This window comes from Anolis carolinensis, chromosome 6 (genome assembly GCF_035594765.1).
Source record: "Anolis carolinensis isolate JA03-04 chromosome 6, rAnoCar3.1.pri, whole genome shotgun sequence".
NCBI lineage: Eukaryota > Metazoa > Chordata > Lepidosauria > Squamata > Dactyloidae > Anolis > Anolis carolinensis.
This window is the reverse complement of record NC_085846.1, coordinates 71128138-71149260: the sequence shown is the minus strand read 5'-3', so window position 1 is coordinate 71149260 and position 21123 is coordinate 71128138.

Sequence of the window (21123 nt, the reverse complement as noted above, 5' to 3'; positions counted from 1 at the left end):
ATACCTTTATTGGCCAAGAAAATGCACAAAATACATCACACAAACTTGTGAAGCTTCACAGGTAAAGACCAGGGATCCTCAAACTTTTTAAGCAGAGGGCCGGCCCACAATCCTTCAGACTGTTGAGGGGCTGAATTGTCATTTGAAAAAAAATACGAACAAATTCCTATGCACATTGCACATGTCTCAACTGTAGTGCAAAAAAAAAACCCAACAACAACAACAAAAGAACAATACAATATTTAAAAATAGAAACAATATTAACCAACATAAACCTATCAGGATTTCAATGGGAAGTGTGGGCCTGTTTCTGGCCAATGAGATAGTCAAGTTAATTAGGGTTGTTGTTGTTGAAAGTTATTTCAGACTTTGGGCAAGCCTGTATAAAACTGAGAGCGAGGCCAGATAAATGACCTTGGAGGGCCGCATCCGGCCCATGGGCCTTAGTTTGGAGACCCCTGGGTAAAGACATTTACAATCATACAGGGGAAGAAGAGTGACGATGATCTTATTCTTTTGTGAATTTTGGATTTTGCTGCATGGCTCACATTTACTACCCACTGAGTATTATTTCTCCCTTAGATATATTTATGCTGAATTGGATTGTTTTTGTATTGATTGTATTGGTTGTTCATGAGTTTTTGTGGAGCCTTCCGTGGCGCAGTGGGTTAAAAACTTGTGCCGGCAGGACTGCTGACCTGAAGTTCAAATCCAACTCGGGGAGAGTGCAGATGAGCTCCCTCTATCACCTCCAGATCCATGTGGGGACATGTAAGAAGCCTCCCACAAGGATGGCAAAAACATCTAAACATCCGGGTGTCCCTGGGCAATGTCCTTGCATATGGCCAATTCTCTCACACCAGGGGCGACTTGCAGTTTCAAAAGTCGCTCCTAACATGGAAATTAATGTGTTTTTGTATCACACAAGATATCAATAAATTCTTTCATTAAGCAGATTATAAAGATTCATGGGAGTTAAAGTCCAAAACATCTGGAGGGCTGATGTTTGCCCATGCCTGTTATAAAGTGTATTAAATAAATACACATGTATTTGACTATGGAGCCAATCATCTCCTACCACCCTATCTAACAGCTAGGAATAACATGAATTGCAGTTTGACATAATCTGGAGGGCACTAGATTTGAGAAGGTTGGCAAAAACAGCCTCAGGAATCTTACAAAAGTACAATTCCAAAAGACTGCTAGCAAGAGCAACCAGGACCTAGCCATCTCAAACCTGTGCTCCAGCAAAAAGACACCCATTCCAGTTCCTTATGCCTATTATGTGTTCACATGAATACTTCAGTGCTGGGATCTGACTCTTGGAATTATATGATCGAAGCATTAGAAATATGGAAGAACTAAGACACTACCTCCATTGCAGCAGTACTCTTCATCTAGTTGTAATGTTCTGAAATGAGGAACAATAATTATTTTCTATGCAGCAGTGAATGTTCAGCATTAAGAGAGCCATAGCAATCCACAAAGAATCTAACCTTTATGAAGTAGGGCAATTTATTTTCTAGTTATTTTATTTACTCTTACCAATTACTCTTAGCCAATTAAAGTCTTAAATGGGGGAAAGGAATTGAATTTATTACACAATATAAATATCTGAAACATTCGATCTATAAGAATATGTGAAAGTTTGGGGGTCAAAACTGATCAGAAAGGGCTTTTAAAAATCTACTACAACATATAGTATGTAGATACCTGCGCACAGCATTTAAAATGTCTACTTTTGCTAAGTAGACAGAAATGTACAGATTTCCCATAAGTTTCTAATAGCTTTGTAACACAATATTTCTAAGTATCAATATAAATATATTCTAATTGGTTCCCATGCAAAGATAATGGTAGGCTCTATGATTCATTCATGACAGCATATGAAATATAAAACCTTTGCAAACAAAACCTATTTTCAAATGAAATTCCTCCCTTTCGGAAGTTGAAATAAGGCGATTAACATGCACTGAATCAATTTCAACATTTAATTTCAACAAGTCATGCTGAGAAAGGAACTCAAGCAGCAAAAGTCAAGGCAATACATTAAATCTCTTAGTGTACTGCATGGCAACAAAAAAGATACATCCACTTGTTCCCCGCCTTTTAAAGGTCATGCAAAATGATGATTTGTAAATAAGAACTTCATCTCGGCCATTTTACCAAACAAAAGACAGAGTGTCGAATACTGCATTGTGCCCCACCCTGCACAATGCAGAAAGAGAAGACTGATCATGTCTCCTATTTTGTAATATTATATTACGATACCGTTCCTACTAATTCTCTGTTTGTCTGCAGCTTTCTAGCATATCTGAATACATGGAAGTCACTTCCAATGCAAACCATGCTTAAGAAATACTTCTCTTTGTTCATCACTGCAAGGAAAAAGTGTCCACACTGGCACATTTTAAGTTAAACATTATTTAGCAATTATCTTTTAATTCCCACACTGTATAAAAAGAACTAACAAGTGTGATCTAGAAATATAAAAATCTTGTTTAACTGTACAATAGTTACAGCATGAAGATCGTTCTGAAATAGTACAACAATGGTGCATTAATTTCAGCATGAATAAGCATTTTTAACCATCCAGAGGGGGGTGAAATGTTTCAACAACAAATTTTGATATTACTGAAAGCACACATCAGTCCAATCACAATAAGCACTGATATTCCAGCATACTGGCACTTATTATTTCCACTTTGACACACAGAAAGCTGTGTTCTCTATTTGAAATGCAAACACTAAAAGGTATTTGTAGGAGTAATTTAAAAGACATATAGACAGATGCTTCAGTATGCTCAAACAAAATAAAGCCAGAATTGTTAAAGAAATAATTCAGCACATGCTATCCAAGTGTTGAAATATTGACATCCTCATTGAAAATGGCTCCTAAAAGAAGGGTTGTGTCATTACAATTAGAAGATCCATTGATTTGCATCCTGCAAAAGCTGTAAGAACTGTCAACACAACAGAAAATATAAAAGTAATACTAAATGACAAAGTAATAAAAGCAAATTGAACACACATTTGAGAGGCAAAATATTTTCTAGTATTTATGTATTTTCCTGGGATCTCCTCCCATACCACTATAGATCCAAGTTTCTCATACTAGCATTATTTTTAAGAACCTAAGACAATATATTTACACAGTATTTGTGATTATCATTCTTAAGCATCATTCCCTTAAATCTTACGCCATGCAGAAGACACTGTCTTACAAATGTAGGCTCCTGCATAATAAAAGTGTGCATTTTTCTGTGCAAGAATGATCCTGTTGCATGCCTTTTTAAGCTCGGCTTCAGCTTCAATATCCATCGTGAGTGAAAGAGTGAGGCCACCTGCATGCTGGCTCTGCACATTTGTCCATCTTGAAAGGAATGTGATGAGCACTCAATGGCACTCAAGATATCTATTAAAAACCACTCTATAATATCCAAGTTTGGCCTGGGAGGGCGAGACCACTTTGACAAGCAAGTTTAAAGCCACATGGAATATATGGATGAAATACAATACTCCCTACTTACACCAACCCAAAGAGCTTTGGCTTAATAAAAATGCAGCACGGATAAATTGAATGGAGACAGGCAACACACTCTCAGCACACAGATAAAATTCAACTCTATTTATTCACCTTCATTAAGCTTCAGCATAATAGAACAGCTCCCCCCCCCCCCATTAATACACTTTATTTGTTTTGCTTTCCAACTGAGAAATGTTCAAAAGGGATCCAACAGAAATATGCAACAAGCCTGGCACACCTAAAGAGCTGCTATGCTTCTCTCTTTCCTTCTGCCACCCAGAAGACCAACTCTCATATAACCAGATGCCAAATAGCATGCTGCTTTTGAAACTATAAACTTTTAAGAACAGTATCTGATACAACTTTTTGAGGTTAAAAATAAATAAACAAAGATGTATTTGGTATACCTGAAATAAAACAATGCACAATCCACAATGTCAAAAAATTAAATCAGCCATACAAAAGAAGCCTTGAAAGCTATGAGTCCGTCTCCCCTACTTCACAAAAAATAAACAACAGCATTCCCCCCCCCTTACACACACACACACACACACACAGATACATCTCGTGTGCAGAAAAATCCTGTTCATGCTGATTTAGAGATAACACCTTGGGGAGAGTATAGTCAGTATCATGCTACACTTATTACTGCCTCATCACACTACAGCATGAATCCACTTTAAATCCAGTTTCTGTCTCCTGCAGAATTCTGGAGTTTGTAGTTTGGTGAGGGCCAGAGCTGAGCTGTTTAAAGCCCCCTCCCTAAAGTGGATTTAAAGTTGATCCAAGCTCTAGTATGATGAGGTCCATATTGTTGTTATTATGTTTATTTAAACCCCACTTTCTCTTTCCACAAGGACTCAAAGGAGACAAGTATATCCTCAACAACAGCCTCAATCACATACTGTGAAGCCCCCAGCCCTGCTCATTTCAGTACCAAACTGCAAAATCTAGGTTTATTTTAAAAAGTAACTCATCGTTATAGTTCTGAGACCCCTAAAAAGTAGTTAATCATTGTCACAAGAGTACTTTCCCAAAGCAATTCTTTATATTTCTATTTGGTTTTTTTTTTTTAAAAAAAAGTCAGTACTACAAGTCAGTGAATTTAAGGGGGGAAAGACATCAAAACAACCAAAGATAAAACTAAATACACCCATAGAAACATACACAGTATTTTAATTACAGTATATAATTAAATATGAGAATATTATGACTGTATACTACCACATTCTAGCAATGATAGTCAAAAATATACATATATACATATATACAAATAACTTTTAAAATTGCATAAATGTTACTTTTAAGGCACATTCTTGTTCTGCCTCAGAAGTTTCAAAAAGTGCACGTCAGTCAGCATGAAGTACGCATGGAGAGAAAATGTTGAGTGCCTCAAAAATCCACCTCCTTGCATATAGTAGGAGTTCACTCACCTGCTCGTAAGAGGAAAAGGGATCTGATGTTTAATATCATGAGTGCACATTTTGAAATTAAATAGCTAATGCAATAAGTCCATTCCAAATCTATAAACATTAACTAAAATGCTACCCTCACATTGTAAAAGAACTAGTTATCCTTCCTCAAGTTATAATCATAATGTAACTCTGGGAAGGTAATGTTCATATGGTAATGTGTTAATGTCATAGCTAATTCATTTTTTTTAGTTCAATATTCAGTCAGTGTCATAGTACTGTAAGCCCTTGGCATCTGCCAGGGTTTGGTTCCAAGATCAAAATTCATAGTGCCCATTATATACAATGGTGTAGAAAATGGCAGGAGCTCCTGGTGACGCAGGGGGTTAAACTGCTGAGCTGCTGAACTTGCTGATGGCAAGGCTGGCGGTTTGAATTTGGGAAGCGGAATAAGCTCCTGTTGTTAGCCCCAGCTTTTGCCAACCTAACAGTTCAAAATATGCAAATGTGAGTAGAGCAATAGGTACTGCTCTGGCGGGAAGGTAATGGCCACATGATCCTGAAGGTGTCTACGGTCAACTAGATTTAATGTCAGGGGAAAACCTTTACCTTTAGAAAATGGCGACCCTGAAATAAAATGGAAAAATCAAGGACTGCCTTCTGGGGTTCTTTGTTTTTTTGGGGGAGGGATATATTTTCAAATAATTGATGGTTGAATTCATGGATGACTCACAACAAAATATAAATTGGAAACCAGTCAAATATGATGTTGGACATTACATGAATTAGGGTTGTAAAGAGTACATTTTTTTTATGAACGTGATAATGTTCACAAATTAATTTTCATTTATTTTACAAGTATTAATTTTGTGTTTTAAAGCCAAAATAGATACCCTCAATTTCTTCACCAACTTGACAAATGGTCCTCCAACCCCATAGCAATTGACTACCTCTGATCTAATGTAACTGAAATTTTGCCATTGGAATAAGGTATTATAAATACTAATCATTTATTGGCAAGTAATTATTTCTGAGCTCTGCTGATTACCTTGGGATAATCTGCAGTCACTGCAGCATCAAGCAGGAATAAAAGGGCTGCATCTCAATAAAAGTTGTGTCTGAATTTCCAAAAGGCTCCATGACTATTATAATCTCTTTGCTCCATCACAGCTCACTGCAATCAGAGGTCGTCCGCTCCAGTCTAATGAATGTTGTTTAAAATACTCCTCATTTTATATTATGACATTAGAAATGTATTCTGGAGCAGCTTCCATCATAGTAAAACAACATCTTCCCATTCACCACAATCCCTCTACTTCATACAGTAAAGTACAATACTAATAGCACTTTGTGATCTTGCATTAGTAGAGATCACGGAGGCTGCAGGCTGTTTAAAAGTTTTGGACTTTATTTTCCAGAACCACCTGCTAGCATTATCATTCATAAGGGGTTACGGGAAGTGTAGTCCAAAACATCTGAAGGGCCAAAAACAACTGTCCCATTAAATTAAATCAATTTATTGCTTGATATTCAGTACATTTTTGTTCTTCTAGAACAGCAGCTTTTAGGGCAATGTTTCTCAACCTGGAGGTCCGGACCACTGGGGGGGGGGGGGGTCACAAGCAGGGTGTCAGAGGGATCGCCAAAGACCATCAGAAAACACACATTAATTCACAGTGCTCTCTGGAGGTAGGTGAACTACATCTCCCCTAAATCACTGTCAATTCCTCCTAGATCCCTCCAGTATTTTCTGTTGGCCATGCGGATTCTGTGTGGGAAGTATGGCCCAATCCTATCATTGGTGGGGTTCAAGGGGCTCTTTGATTTTAGGTGAACTATAAATCCCAGCAACTACAACTCCCAAATGTCAAGGTGTATTTTCCCCAAACTCCACCAGTATTCGCATTTGGGCATATTGAGTATTCATGCCATGTTTGGTCCAGATCCATCATTGTTTGAGTCCACAGTGCTCTCCGGATGTAGGTGAACTACAACTCCAAAACTCAAGGTCAATGCCCACCAAACCCTTCCAGTGTTTTCTGTTGGTCATGGGAGTTCTGTGTGCCAAGTTTGGTTCAATTCATCGTTGGTGGAGTTCAGAATGCTCCTTAATTGTAGGTTAACTATAAATTCCAGCAACTACAACTCCCAAATGACAAAATCAATCCCCACAACCCCACCAGTACTTAAATCTGGGTGTATCTGGTATTTGTGCCAAATTTGGTCCAGTGAATGAAATTCATCCTGTATATCAGATATGTACATTATGATTCATAACAGTAGCAAAATGACAGTTATGAAGTGGCAACAAAAATAATTTTATGGTTGGGGGTCACCACAACATGAGGAACTGTATTAAGGGGTCACGGCATTAGGAAGGTCGAGAACTTTCCTGAAAGGTTTTCAGGTTTTCCTGAATGGTGAGCATGATTTACACTACCATACACTTTCACCTGATCTATGAGCACTTTCTACCCAAAATTATGTGTGTCACAGAATCATAGAAAGACAGTGGTGAAAGAGACCATGCAGGAATACACAATTCACAATCCAACACAACAGATAGACATTTAATATAACAAAAGAATAATTGGTATAAGATTGCAGAAGCTCCATTTCAATTTTACCATGTTTCAAATGCACCAGGGACTTCATTTGCTGTGTCTGTTTGAAAAATTAATTGTTTATTCTGCTTGACTGGCCATTTAGCCATAGGTGGGTGTTCTGGAATGCTCTACTTCATCGTTCTACGCACTGAGAAAACTTGAGGAACCGTTCTCTTCCAGAAAATTCCAATATGCGGTTTCAGGACAATCAAGTATACAACCGGAATGCTCCTCATCAGTATAAACTCTGCAAAAATGGGTTTTTATAAAGAACTTAGGCATTTAATTGTAGAATTCTTTAGACACTTTCATTTTCATAGCGACAAATGTATTTTCATTGTCTTCTTTGGTGGAAACAAACTCCAGAAACAAAATGTGTTCTCCTCTGTTGTGGATTAATACAGAAAACTACACTAACGGCATACACTTCCATATCCACTAATAGACTTTGCAAGCAATCACATTCAACACTGTATACTTAGCTAAGACTATTTCTGTAAAACAACTTTTAGAAAATTAAAAATCTATAGGAAAGAAACCACAAACCTCCTGATATACAGCTTGTCTTACTTAAAATATACTCAAGTATACTCTGACATTTCTTTCTAATGGGGGGCGGAGACAAGATTTTAGAACACAAATTCTGCCCAACTCTTGCTGATTTTACTATATTGACACAACATTATTTCTGTTCTCTCAAGGAGTAAATACAACACATATTCCAGAATTAAGCTCCTGAGTCCACCCATCACTGCAGATTTCGGAGGCACGGAGATTTTAAAACAACCTGATGCTAAGAACGTTTGCACAGAAGTAAACCCCATTATGTTTCAAGCCTTGTGACAGAGAATCAGTTACAACTGAATATGTTTAATTTAGAATTTAAGACTGGATATACATAGAAGATGGTATTTATCAGGATCACTGTGAAAGTGGACACTCCCAGAAATTTAATTTCCTTCCATGACTTGCAGTGGTTCAGCACTAATCCCAGTCTGCACTGATGATCTCAAATAGGGCATTTTTCTACAAAATGATCTGGATCCACCCCAACAGCAGTTCCAATCAAATCAATATATTGTAAATTATTTATTAATCCTTCTACTTTACTTTATCTAAAACAGTGTAGCTTGAAGAGTTAAAGGTATAATGGCAAAGGGAGACTTGTTAATAACGTAATAATAGTAATAATAATAACAACTTTATTTTCGTAACCTGCTCCCATCTCCCTAAAAGGACTTGGGGCAGATTACATATGACGCAAAGTGCCTAAAACAATGCATTAAATAAACACACAGTACACTATAAAATAAAACCAGTAGTATTAAAACAGCAATTTGTAAATGTTTCTTACTATTACAAAGCCAAGTGCCGAAAAGACTCTTTTTTAGGCATTATTTATCTCTGAGACAAAGACAAGTCTTGAGCATCTAAGTTCTATATGGCAGGCATTTTCTGTAAGTAGATAAAGTAACATAAAGACCCTGTTACCCACACTTAAAAGATGGCCATTCTGTTGCTCTTAGCGTTCTTTCTCTATTCAGCTAAATGCTGAATAATCAGTCGGCACCACTCTTTTCCTGTTATTTTAACCTTATGTTCAATTTAAAAACCTAACATTTTTCATACTTTTCCTTGATCGAGGACAAACATAGGTCTCTGAGAAGCACACGTCATAGGCGTTATTTCGCCCTCTTACCATACACATTTGTTCTTCCTTCATCTTTCAATGTCTGCTGGGAAAAGCCAAGCCCTTGGGAAGCTCTGGCTTTAGTCTGAAGACAGCAAAATGCAGACCAGGCAGGGCAATCCAAGAGATGCAAACCTTGGCAAAAAGTCTCAGCGACACACCCATTTTTGCACAGCCTTGGATTTCATCCACCTAATGCCCTAACATCAGCATTCTTAGGCACTAAAGAACCTGGCCTGAACAGACATCTTGAAGCGCAATTCTATACTTAACTCCCATTAAATCCAGCAGTGCTGACCCCTGGTCCTATCTATAGGACTGCAGTTTGGCTTTCCAATCCACAAATCCAAATGAAGGAGGTGGGACTGGTACCTGAGGAGACATCCATAGGACTGCGCTATCAGTGGCCTCTAGTCACTTTTCCTCCTTTCCTCCTCATTTGAAAATGCAGTTTTCTCTTTAATTAGCTGCCTGTATTTACATGATTTGAGATACACTTCTGGCATGTGACACTTCCAAAATATCGGGTTTTGGGGTTGCCAAAGGGTGCTCCATGTTCTTTTCCTTCCCATATATATATGTGTGTGTGTGTGTGTATAGATATACACATACATATATACAAGCATATGGGAGTCCCCAGTGTGCAGCATGTTAAAGCGCTGAGCTGCTGAACTTGCGGACCAAAAGGTTCGAATCCGGGGAGCGGAGTGAACACCTGCTGTTAGCCCCAGCTTCTGACAACCTAGCAGTTTGAAAACATGTAAATGTGAGTAGATCAATAGATACCACTCTGGTTGGAAGGTAACAGCGCTCCATGCAGTCATGCAGGCCACATGACCTTGGAGGTGTCTACGGACAACGCCGGCTCTTCTGCTTAGAAATGGAGATGAGGACCAACCCCCAGAGTTGGACATGACTGGACTTAATGTCAGGGGAAAACCTTTACCTTTACATGAACACACACACACATATACATACAATATATGTGTATGTATATATGTGTGTATACATATGTGTATACATATATAGACATATACTTACATCTTTATTCTTCCTTCCTCAAAAAAGAATATAAGCAGATCATTCAATGAGAAATGCATTCATTTTCAGAGAACAATCACAATATTTCCAAGCTGTCACATGAGCACTGAAATGTATTTTCCGTGCACTGGAGACGAAGCAAACCCAAGCCATCCCCACTGAGAATAAAATATGAAGCGAACCCAAACCATTTGATTAAAAAATCTGCAAACTTGCAGGGGTGTGCATGCAAGGAAAACCAAACTACCCAGTTCTGGCTCTCGTGGACCTAACAAGACTTTTGAGCTCACAATGAATAGAGAGGGAAACTCTAAAAATTATCTCTTAACTCTAAAATCAGGACAATAAATAAAGAACACCATTAAAAATAAATAAATTTCAGACAATGTCAAACTACACAGAGAAGCCACTGATATCCACAATTGTCCAAATCCACGTGGACAATTTCAACAGAAAGGAGGAAACAATGAAAATGAACAAAATCTACCAGTATGGAAAAAAAACCCTCTAAAATCAGGACAGTAAATAAAGAACAACACTCTGAAAACAGGGGAATTCCAAACATGATACAATCAGGGCCAGCTAACACCTCCCAACAGAGGGTTCCCCCTGGCAGGAAGCAGCCAGATCTTGAAGCTAATCAATGTTAATCAAGGTGGCTAATTGCAACATTCACACTTGCCTCAGACAGGCAAGAGTTCTTTCTCCCACCCTGGACCTTCCACAGATACAGTAGAGTCTCACATATCCAACATTCTGGATTATCCAATGCATTTTTGTAGTCAATGTTTTCAATGCATAGTGATATTTTGGTGCTAAATTTGTAAATAAAGTAATTACTACATAGTATTACTGTGTATTGAGCTACAGTAGAGTTTCACTTATCCAAGCCTCGCTTATCCAAGTTTCTGGATTATCCAAGCCATTTTTGCAGTCAATGTTTTCAATATATCGTGATATTTTGGTGCTAAATTCCTAAATACAGTAATTACAACATAACATTACTGCGTACTCAACTACTTTTTCTGTCAAATTTGTTGTATAACATAATGTTTTGGTGCTTAATTTGTAAAATCATAACCTAATTTGATGTTTAATAGGCTTTTTCTTAATCTCTCCTTATTATCCAACATATTTGCTTATCCAAGCTTCTGCCAGCCCGTTTAGCTTGGATAAGTGACTCTACTGTACTTTTTCTGTCAAATTTGTTGTATAACATAATGTTTTGGTGCTTAATTTGTAAAATTATAACCTAATTTGATGTTTAATAAGCTTTTCCTTAATCTCTCATTATCCAAGATATTCGCTTATCCAAGCTTCTGCCGGCCAGTTTAGCTTGGATAAGTGAGACTCTAATGTACTTTTTCTGTCAAATTTGTTGTATAGCATAATGTTTTGGTGCTTAATTTGTAAAATCACAACCTAATTTGATGTTTAATAAGCTTTTCCTTAATCTCTCCTTATTATCCAAGATATTCGCTTATCCAAGCTTCTGCCGGCCCGTTTAGCTTGGATAAGTGAGACTCTAATGTACTTTTTCTGTCAAATTTGTTGTATAACATAATGTTTTGGTGCTTAATTTGTAAAATCACAACCTAATTTGATGTTTAATAAGCTTTTCCTTAATCTCTCCTTATTATCCAAGATATTCGCTTATCCAAGCTTCTGCCGGCCCGTTTAGCTTGGATAAGTGAGACTCTAATGTACTTTTTCTGTCAAATTTGTTGTATAACATAATGTTTTGGTGCTTAATTTGTAAAATCACAACCTAATTTGATGTTTAATAAGCTTTTCCTTAATCTCTCCTTATTATCCAAGATATTCGCTTATCCAAGCTTCTGCCGGCCCGTTTAGCTTGGATAAGTGAGACTCTAATGTACTTTTTCTGTCAAATTTGTTGTATAACATAATATTTTGGTGCTTAATTTGTAAAATCACAACCTAATTTGATGTTTAATAAGCTTTTCCTTAATCTCTCCTTATTATCCAACATTCTGCCGCCCGTTTACGTTGGATAAGCGAGACTCTACTGTATATAAACCTCACTTGAATACTTTCCAACAGACCTCACAACCTCTGAGGGTGCCTGAGAAACGTCAGGAGAGAATGCTTCTGGAACCTGGCCATACGAAAAACTCACAACAAACCAACCTTAACATTGTTTCAAAAGGCAAAAAAAAACCCAACATAATGTCTCTGGAGATATATATAAGATTCTCTACAAACCCTGGAAAACACTTTCCCATTCACGTTTACCTCAGTCGCTTTGAGGCGAAGCGTTTTGCTCCCAAGTCCACGCGCTTCCCCAGTTCGGCGAGAAGGGGCCGACTCACGCGGGCGCGGCGCGAGGCAGCCTTGATTGATGGACGCTGACTCACCTGTGGAAGAAGAAGCAGCAGCAGAAGGAGGCGGCGCCTGGGAGCCCCTGCTGCCTGCTGCGAATGAGGGCGTCGACTGCGGCGGAGTCCTCCACCAGACCCTGCCGTTCCCTCCTTACTTATTGGGGGGGGGGGGGGGGGCGGTCAGGTGACCCCCGACTGCAGAGGCGGGGTGTGTGTGTGTGTGTCGGAAAGAGCCGAGGACGAAGACCAGACAGAGCGCTGTCTCCGCCAGCAGGGAAGGAGAAGCCGGAGCTTCGGGCGGGGCGGTGAGCGGCTGCTGTTGGCATTGCGGGCCCCCTCCTCTTCCTGGTCTCCTTGGGTTCAATTGCAAAGGGAAGCGGGGGTTGAATAATCTTACTGGGCGGGGCATCTCTCTCTGCAGCATCGCCCTCCTCGGTGGCAGGGAAGGCAACGTCGCCCACTCACTCCCGAGATATTAGAACAGCCATTTGTCCGCATTGGGCGTGGGGCGCTTTCCTTTGGGCGCTCTGCAGGGGAGCCAGAGGTCTGCCGCACCCACTTTCCAGCAGAGCGCCGGGATTTCACACGACAGGCAGTCCCCAAGTTCCTGTAGGTTTCTTCTTGTTGGGGGATCTGAATCATAGAGTTGGCTCAAAGCAACCCTCAGTTGGGTGATCCCACCACAAATATAGCAGAGTTCTGATGACTTGTTCTTTCAGTGCTGGCAAATTAGAAACTACATTAATCTGAGAAGTTTGCTCTTGTCTTGCTGCTGCTGCTGCTCAGTCATTTAGTCGTCTCCGACTCTTTGTGACCTCCTGGACCAGTCCATGCCAGAGCTCCCTGTCGGCCATCGCCACCCCCAATTCCTTCAAGGTCAAGCCAGTCACTTCAAGGATGTGCCACAAGCTGTTGAGCAGCTGCAATAAATCACTCTGACCATGAGGTCATGAGTTCGAGGCCAGCCCGTGGCGGGGTGAGCACCCGTCAATTAAAAATAAAAAATAGCCCCTGCTCGTTGCTGACCTAGCAACCCGAAAGATAGTTGCATCTATTAAGTAGGAAATAAGGTACCACTTATAAAAAAAAGTGGGGAGGCAAGGTTAACTAATTTACGACCTGGAATGAGGAAGTGCTGTCAGAGTGGATGATGAAGCAGCTGCACTTTGCCTGGGATCTACGAATTAGTCTCCTGTTTTTAACACTGTATCCTGCTTGTTGATTTTAATGATTGTTTTTATTGGTGTTGATGTTTTTTACTGGGATAATTGTTTTATTGCTTTGTTACTGTTATTTGTTTGTTTTATCGGGCCAGGCCCCATGTAAGCCGCCCCGAGTCCCTTCGGGGAGATGGGGCGGGGTATAAAAATAAAGTTATTATTATTATTATTAGCTGCTCCCTCGTGGCCAGAATCAAACATCCCCTCAGGAGAAGGTTAACTTGCCTCTGCGTCTGTCTCTCTCGGTCTCTGTTTGATGTGTTTATGGGCACTGAATGTTTGCCCTATGTGTGTATAATGTGATCCGCCCTGAGTCCCCTTCGGGGTAAGAAGGGCAGAATATAAATACTGCAAATAAATAAATAAATAAATCTTGCCCTTGGTCGTCCTCTCTTCCTTTTTCCTTCCATTTTCCCCAGCATCGTGATCTTTTCCAAGCTTTCCTGTCTCCTCATGATGTGGCCAAAATACTTCAGCTTTGCCTCTAATATCCTTCCTTCCAGTGAGCAGCCGGGCATTATTTCCTGAAGGTTGGACTGGTTGGATCTTCTTGCGGTCCAAGGCACTCTCAGGATTTTCCTCCAGCACCAGAGTTCAAAAGCATCTATCTTCCTTCGCTCAGCCTTCCTTATGGTCCAGCTCTCGCATCCATAGGTTGTTTTTTCGTGTCAGGAGCAACCTGAGTTGCTTCTGGAGTGAGAGAATTGGCCGTGTGCAAGGACGTTGCCCAGGGGACGCCTGTATTTTTTTTTGTTTTTTTTTTTAATATTTTACCATCCTTGTGGGAGGCTTCTCTCATGTCCCCGCATGGAGCTGGAGCTGATAGAGGCAGCTCAACCACACTCTCCCCGGGTGGGATTCAAACCTGGCAGCTTTCAGGTCAGCAACCCAACCTTCAAGTCACTTAGTCCACTACACCATCTGGGGGCTCCATCCATAGGTTACTATGGGGAATACCATTGCTTTGATTATGCGGACCTTCGTTGCCAGTGTGATGTCTCTGCTCTTCACTATTTTGTCAAGGTTGGCCATTGCTCTCCTCCCAAGAAGTAAACGTCTTCTGATTTCCTTGCTGCAGTCTGCATCTGCAGTGATCTTCGCACCTAGAAATATAAAGTCTGTCACTGCCTCCACGTTTTCTCCCTCTATTTGCCAGTTATCAATAGGTGTGGTTGCCATGATCTTGGTTTTCTTGATGTTTAACTGCAACCCAGCTTTTGCACTTTCTTCTTTCACCTTGGTGATAAGGCTCCTCAGCTCCTCCTCACTTTCAGCCATCAGAGTGGTATCATCTGCATACCTAAGGTTGTTAATGTTTCTCCAGCAATTTTAACTCCGGCCTTGGAATCGTCAAGCCCCGCATGTCGCATGATGTGTTCTGCATACAAGTTGAATAGGGAGGGTGAAAATATGCAGCCCTGCCATACTCCTTTCCCAATCTTGAACCAGTCTGTTGTTCCGTGATCTGTTCTTACTGTGGCTGCTTGGTCTTTATACAGATTTCTCAGGAGACAGACAAGGTGAGTTGGTATCCCCATACCACCAAGTATTAGTTCTTGCCAATGAGGTTTTCATAGGGTAACGGTTTCCCCCCCAGGGCCATAGCCAGAAAAAAAATTCAAGAGGGGGGGGGGGGTTGAAACCTTTTTTTAGCAAATCATGAAGAGTAGTTGCATAATGCAAAATAATTTAGAAATCAGGCTCCATCGATAAATTTCAGTAGACACTCAAGACAGATAAACTTCAGTGGACACTCATGGGGATTTGGTTAATCAGTTAAAATTGTTTTTTTTAAAAAAAAAACTTTAAAAATTGGGGGGGGGGTTACCTCTCCCCCCCCCCACCCCGGCTACAGTCCTGGTTTCCCCTGACATTAAGTCTAATCATGTCCGACTCTGGGGGTTGGCGCTAATAATAATAATAATAATAATAATAACTTTATTTTTATATCCCGCCTCCATCTCCCCAAAGGGACTCGGGGCGGCTTACATGGGGACAAGCCCAACATCAACATACTAGGTTAAAACACAATCCATGAATTAAAACAATATGACAAAATAAATATAAAATGACATCCCATCTCCATTTCTATAATAATAATAATAATAATAATAATAATAATAACTTTATTTTTATACCCCGCCCCATCTCCCCGAAGGGACTTGGGGCGGCTTACATGGGGCCTTGCCCGATAAAACAATCAAATATCAAAACACAGCAATAAAACAGTTATCCAATAAAAACATCAATTACAGTAAAAACAATCGTTAAAATCAACATAAAACATACAATATTAACACTGGAGACTAATTCATAGAATTCTAAGCCGAAGAGACAGTGTTGTCTGTAGACACCTCCAAAGTCATGTGACCAGCATGATTGCATGGAGCGCCGTTACCTTTCTGCCAGAACAGTACCTATTGATCTACTCACATTTACATGTTTTCGGACTGCTAGGTTGGCAGAAGCTGGAGCTGACAGTGGGAGCTCACCCCACTCTCCGGATTTGAACCGCGACCTTTTGGTCAGCAAGTTCAGCAGCTCAGTGGTTTAACCCACTGTGCCACCGAGATTTTCATAGGATTGCATTAATGCACATACATGGTCCCGAGGCTTGCCTATAGAAAGAGGGAGCGCCCCCTTGAATCATTTTTTTTTAAAGTGATGTATAGTATATCATGTATATCTCTCACCAAAATGCTTCTGCAAATTAAAATAACCTGGATTCCACTTTCTGATAGCGGTCTGGTCCCTAACCAGTCAGTTAAGCGGGGGCTTCCTGTATTGAGCTTTGGAGTGTATTGTTTGAAGTTCTCTATGTTTTGGCATTGTAAGATGTTAATAGATGAAGGGTAGGATGTTAAAGTTTATTGTTATTTTAAGGGTTTTGTTAAATGTCTAGCAGTGATGATTGGAGCATGAAAGCCTGAATGGACTCCAAAGAGTTAGGATAATTGTAGCTTGTTGGTCCATGAGGTCACGAAGAGTCGGAAGCGACTGAACGAGTGAGACAACGACAACGAGTTTGTTGAAATTTCAGTTGTGTGCTGTGTTAGAGATAAAGAAGTTTTTCCCCCCAATTTCCAAAAGCTGGGCCCGGTTCTGTCCAATATCTTTATTAATGACTTAGATGAAGTCTTAGAAGGCATGATCATCAAGTCTGCAGATGACACCAAATTGGGAAGGATAGCTAACACTCCAGAAGATAGGAGCAGCATTCAAAATGATCTTAACAGATTAGAGAGATGGGCTGAAACTAACAAGGACAAATGAGAGATACTCCACTTGGGCAGAAAAAATGAAATGCAAAGATACAGAATGGGGGACAATGCCTGGCTCGACAGCAGTCCATGTGAAAAAGATCTTGGAGTCCTTGTGGACAAGAAGTTAAACATGAGCCTACAATGTGATGCAGCAACTAAAAAAGCCAATGGGATTTTGTCCTGCATAAACAAAAGTATAGTTTCTAGAACCAGGGAAGTCATGCTACTCCTCTATTCTGCCTTGGTCAGACCATGCGTGGAATACTGTGTCCAGTTCAGGGCAACCACAGTTGACAAGCTGAAATGTGTCCAGAGGAAGGTGACTAAAATGATCAAGGGTCTGGAGAACAAGCCCTATAAGAAACGGCTTAAAGAACTGGGCATGTTTAGCTTACAGATGAGAAAGCTGAGAGGAGACATGATGGCCATGTATAAATATGTGAGGGGAAGTCATAGGGAGGAGGGAGCAGCTTGTTTTCTGCTATCCTGGAGACTAGGACGCAGAACAATGGCTTCAAACTACAGAAAAGGAGATTCCACTTGGACATTAGAAAGAACTTCCTCACTGTGAGAGGTGTTCAGCAGAGGAACTCTCTGCCCCAGAGTGTGGTGGAGGCTTCTTCTTTGGAGGCTTTTAAGCAGAGACTGGATGGCCATCTATTGGGCATGCTTTGAATGTGATTTTCCTGCTTCTTGGCAGGAGGGTTGGACTGGATGGCCCATGAAGAACTCTGATTCTATGAAGCTCCACAACGTTTTGAATTTCCAAAATCTCAATAATGTTTTTTAACTTGTAACGTGTGCCTTTATTGTAAGCCACCCAGAGTCCCCTTTGAGGTGACAAGGCGGGATATAAATGCGGTAAATAAATAAAAACGTAGGTGTTGACCTAGGATAAATTTCCTTTCCTTAGGATGGTTTAAGAACTTGAGGTTCAAAAATATTTCTTGAAGTAAAAGAAATACATTCTTGATAGAAAAAAGATATTGGAGCTCACTAGCTTACTAAGTCTCATCTTCTAAAGAGGTAAAAGGATAAAAAGTTCATGCAGTTTCATTTTGCCTACAGAAAGGCAAAATGTGCATCCTCATAGGTAGAAAGAAAAGCAGAAGACTGAAAAATGGTGAATGGCCACATGGCCAGCTCAGGGCAATAAAACTTTAAAAAGGAAACTCCCTTACAGATTTCCATTACTACGTCATCGAAGGGGGGAAGAGACAGTGGCTAGCAGGGGGAGGAAAGACAAGGCCCTTTTTGGGAAACATGCATAGGAATATGGGGAAAGAAAACCCTCAACTTGGTCTTGTCTTTAGACTAGCTACTCATTGAGGACTGGAGACTTGATGACACAAGAGACTTGTGCAGTTCAGGGATGAAACCCAGCAGTTAGGAGTGCCTGGTGACACAGTGGGTTAAACCCTTGTGCTGGGAGGACTGATGACTTGAAGGTTGGGTTGCTGACCTGAAGGTTCCCAGTTCAAATCCAAATCAGGGAGAGCACGGATGAGCTCCCTCTATCAGCTCCAGCTCCATGCGGAGACATGAGAGAAGCCTACCACAAGGATGATTAAAAACATCCAGGTGTCCCCTGGGCAACATCCTTGCAGACGGCCAATTCTCTCACACCAGAAGCAACTTGTAGTTTCTCAAGTCGCTCCTGACATGGAAAAAAAAGCCCAATAGTTCATAAGATGAATTTGTATGTAAGTCAGAACAATTACTTTTAAAAGTGCAACTCTAGCCAAATCTATCTTTGAATGGCATGTAATCTATCTATCAATGTCTTTGGATAGCATAGGAAAGGAGTTAACACCCCTGTGGCATTTGCTTTGCTCTCTGTGCCCCTGTTCAGAAGGTTTCATTTCACTTTCTGTCCCTGTAATAATTGAATGTTGAAAAATTTGGCTTCTTGTGGAAACAAGGATTGGTGAGAAAGCTTCAGTTGAGACACCTTTCCCCCATGATAACTCTTTCAGGAGTGAATTTCGCCTTACAGGGGTCAATTTCCCTCACTTCCTGTTGTCTCACCACTTTCTTTAACTATAAGTCATTTGTAAGTCGGATGTTTGGAACTTGGGAACTAACTGTATTCTTATTTGACGATGTTACTATAACAGTAAATTGTATGAGAGTTCAAAAATGATTCCTAGAGTACAACGCACACCCCAAATCTGCACCCTGGAGATGTTGTTCAGTTTGCATTGCCAACTGAAATACAAAAGGCAAATCTATAAGCAGTGAAGGGTCAAGGTTTTCCACAAGATTCCTGCCATAGGTCTTGCTGAGAATATACATTTTACTATCCTCTCTCTCTCTCATGCTTTCAATTGAAAGAAGAATATATTTTCTGTGTTGTTGAAGGCTTTCATGGCCAGAAGCACTGGGTTGCTGTGACTTTTCCGGGCTGTATGGCCATGTTTGAGAAGCATTCTCTCCTGACGTTTCACCCACATCTATGGCAGGCATCCTCAGAGGTGTGAACAGACCTCACACCTCTGAGTATGCCTGCTATAGATGTGGGTGAATCGTCAGGAGAGAATGCTTCTCGAACATGGCCATACAGCCCGGAAAAGTCACAGCAACCCAATATATTTTTTTCTCCTTGTGGAGAGAAAAAGCGGAGTATAAAAACATCATCATCATCATTTGCTGTCTCTAGTGGAGAACTTTTCCAAACATTTTGTGTTGGTTGATGCACCTTTTGCACCATTTCATGACACAGTGCCATAGTTCTTCAATTGTAAGACACCATCGATTTTAATATGTACCCTAATTTTAGCACCACCAACAAAAATACATAAGATACACTTTATATGCACCCCATTTTAGAGCTGCTTATATAGGAGGAGAAAGTATTAGAATGAGAAATACAGTAATTTCAACTTTACTAGTTAAACCAACATATTAGAAAAGATACCAACACAGACATAAATTGCAATTGTATGGGGACACACTGTATCTTGTGAAAACCGTTCATTTGTATTTTATAAATATTGTTGCTTATTTCATTCAGAGATATCTCCTTATGTTTGCACAACACACCTACACACTGCAGCTGACACACTAATGTGTCGTGACATACATACAGTTTGGAAAGCGTTGCTCTAGTGCTTTCAATTGAAAGAAGGCTCCCAATTCCCCAGAGCTAAGGTAGGAAGTGCCATTGGATTTGCTTCTGCAAATGGGGTATCAAATGTGGTGCCACAGTTATTTTCTGGCTGCTATTACACTATGTAACATTTTTTTCTTGATTCTGGTTTTAATGTCTTATTGCCTGTTTAATTGTGCGGTACTTAATTTGAAAGTAGTTGTTATTCTCCAGAAACTTCGTTTTAGTGGCTGCCACAAACTATGGTGAATTGGGCCCCTTCCACACAGCTTAATAAAATCCCACATTATTTGCTTTGAACTGGAATATATGGCAGTGATAACCCAGTTCAAAGCAGATATTGTGGGATTTTCTGCCTTGATATTATGGGTTATATAGCTGTGTAGATGGGCCCTTGGTTGAGAGAGACTCAATGAGATATTCATTGAAAAACTGTAGAAAAAAATATTGCAGGATGTCCTGTAAAATATGCAACATTTTTGCAGTTTAATAAACTTTTCCCATGTTTTTATGATAGAATCAATTAGGAAATGACATTTATAACCTTGGAACAAAAATTGTGTTAGATAGTAGTATTACATTTAACAGAGCAAGTCTTGCAAATGCAATCCAGTCCAATTACCACACTAAATATTACCCTTTTACACTGACAATTTAATACAGTTTCAAGAATAAAGTGGTTTTGCTGTGTAGATGATTTCATAGGAAATCCTAGAACCAGTTTGAAGCACAAACCAAAATTGCACCGATGTGTACTAAGGGCTTCCTTTTGTGCGCTTTTGTGGGAATTTGCTGTCTGGCCACTACAGTCTGAAACTAGCTTTGAACTGCATTCAGTGGTCAGAATAGATAGGGCCTTAATGCATGCTGAAAAGTGGTGTTTAAACTGGATGACAAAAGAAAGGGATGTGTGC